We start from the raw sequence: 2,536 nt of genomic DNA, 5'->3' as shown, positions 1-2,536 counted from the left end.
AAAGATGGAGGCAAGTTAACACAAGATATTTTTTAAGATATACTAAAATGAAAACCTCTGAGGGAAAATGTCTTTCTTAGGACATGAAGAGGTCATATATGAGCTCTAACAGAACTGTATGCATGTTGTAGCCTCTGTGGACTAGTGTCTGAGTTCTCCTCTGGGAGTGAACAGAGGAACTGGGCCAGGTCATTGGAGGATGTTTAGGTTTTGTGGTATATATGGCAGTGTCTCTGGGGTGGAGGGGAAGAAAATGAAAAAGTAATTAAAGTGAGAGAGAGAGAGAGAGAGAGAGAGAGAGAGAGAGAGAGAGAGAGAGAGAGAGAGAGAGAAGGAATGATCAGGATTAATGGAGCTCTGAGTCTACTTTCCTATGGCTCTCCAGGCTCTCCACAATCATTATACTTCAGAAATGCAGCACACAGACTTGATAGCAAACTGTAACATAGACTTTGATTTCTAAATACCACACTTTTTTTTGCCCCTCTGATTTCAAGTATATTCCCTAGAGTAGTATAAGCTGGGAATATCTATGTACTGGGAAGAACCTAGAACCTAACAGTTTCCCTGAGTAGAATTCTGGCTAGTCCAAAAAGGGCCCTATTTTAAGGCCACAGAAAACCAGACAATGCAACTCTAGCTAATGTCAGCAGTGTTTATTTGGAGCAAATTCAGCTCCTGGAGCTGGACAGTTGAATGCAGGAAGAGTTCCACCAATTGCTCCAATTCCTTCCATTGTACCAGCTTGGTCAAAATGTTCAGTTGTTGGAGAGGTCAACCCAAGGGTTCCATCTGGCATCATAGGGGCAGGTCCCTGAGGAGCTGGAGTACCAGATAGCACAGGATCAGGGGGCATGGCGCCTCTATTCCTTATGTTATAGCACCTCCCATGGGCATTTGGCCCATCAGTATCTCTTGTTCTCTCGAGTCAGGAAAGGTTCCTTCTTGCTGTCTTCCCATCATTTCTTCTTGTCATTGTATTTCTTCTTCACTGTGCCTGCGTTCCTCTTCCTGCCCAAGTTCTAACAGCTTTCATTTCTGAACCTCTTGGTTATGCAGCTCCTCCATTCTTCAAAGCTCTTCTTGACTTTTCATCAAATCCTGCCTCATTAGCATAACCTGGTGAGTGGTGTGCTGGCTCCATCTTCATCTCCATCTCCATCTCCATCTCCATCTCCATCTCCATCTCCATCTCCAACTCCATCTCCATCTCCATCTCCATCTTCTCACAAGCCTCCTTATGTTCTGGTCCACTTGATCCTGCTGTTGCTTCCCCATCCCAATGAGTGCCTTCCAGCGCATGGCATACTCATATTCAGAGGACCCAGGCTGTGCAAATCTGGGTGGCTGTTCTCGCTCCTTGTGAAATTGCTGGGTTTTTATAACCAGCTTCCCTGGAAGTCCCTCTCCCTCATAACTGGTCCATAGGCTCCACGGTCACAGGCCGAGGAAATGTGGTCATAAGGAGCCTTCACTGCATCTGTCCAGAGCTTTCAGAGCAGCTGGCTTCCCTGAGAACTCAACAATGCCTTTCCCGGGGGCCTTCCTCGGTCATCCACAATGACTGCATCCCTCTCCACCTGGCCAAACACGGAAAAGGCATCTTCCAGCAGTTTGTTGGACATGCACTGAGGAAGGCTGAGGACTGTAAGAGATGCACTATGACAAGCAAAGCGCACTCGCAGCTGCTGCCCGCGGAGTGGCATGTTGTCCAGCTCCACTTCCACAGTTTCTGCTAGGGTCCATGTTTCCAAGCGAATAAAACCAAAGCCTTTCTTCTTATGAATAAAAACTTTGCCTGCTTTTCCATATTTCTCAGAAAGTTTCCTCATTTCCTCCTCAATGATGTCAGGGGAAAGGTTGTTCACAAAGAAACATCTATGTTGGGTAAAGGTCTTCTCTCCTGTTTTCTTAAAATTCTTCAGGTCAAAGCCTTCATTCTGGCTGCTGGCCTGCTGTTCACTTGCAGGTATTGGTGCAGGTTGCTGCTGCTGGTGCTGCTGCTGCTGCTGCTGTTGCTGATGCTGATGGTGCTTCCTTGGAGTATGATTCTGCTTCTCCAAGTTAAAGGTTTTATTGCTCTGCATTTTTGCACCCTTGACTTCATTTTGAACACAGCAAGGTGTCTGCCTCCCAGTCCTGTCTAACCCCGACTGCCTCTGCCCACACAGTTCTTTGCTCAGAGTAAGGGCTACGCTGCACGGTCTCCACCATCCTGAGAAAAGAGCATGCCCAGTTTATATACTCTTAACTGTGTGATTTAAAGAAAAACACTGAATTTCTATCTTTAAATTTTATAAAGATTTGACAAAGATGAGATTTCATTCATGTCTTATTATGCTATTTAAAATATTACTCAAATTACTGAAGGAAACTCATTAAGCAATTGTTTTCTTTCAATATTCTGTTCTCTAATTTGTTTGTGCTTATCTCAGTGGCTAGAACCTACGAGTCAACACAGAATACTAATGGTGGCAGAAGCTATCTCGGCCTGGACCCCTACAAGAGAACATCACAGGCTAGCTGCCTTATGAGC

General features: G+C 45.2%; 1 pseudogene across 1 annotated transcript; it reads right to left on the bottom strand.

Moving 5' to 3' along the window:
• Positions 1-646: 646 nt before the first annotated feature.
• On the bottom strand, positions 647-2,090 carry LOC308417630 (non-POU domain-containing octamer-binding protein-like; annotated as a pseudogene). The gene has a single exon. The product of its transcript is annotated as a non-POU domain-containing octamer-binding protein-like (transcript).
• Positions 2,091-2,536: the final 446 nt, after the last annotated feature.

The sequence above is a fragment of the Micromys minutus genome, assembly GCF_963924665.1.
Source record: "Micromys minutus genome assembly, chromosome: 2".
NCBI classification, from domain to species: domain Eukaryota; kingdom Metazoa; phylum Chordata; class Mammalia; order Rodentia; family Muridae; genus Micromys; species Micromys minutus.
Note: the sequence above shows the minus strand (reverse complement) of the source record. Positions and strands in the feature narration are given on the sequence as shown.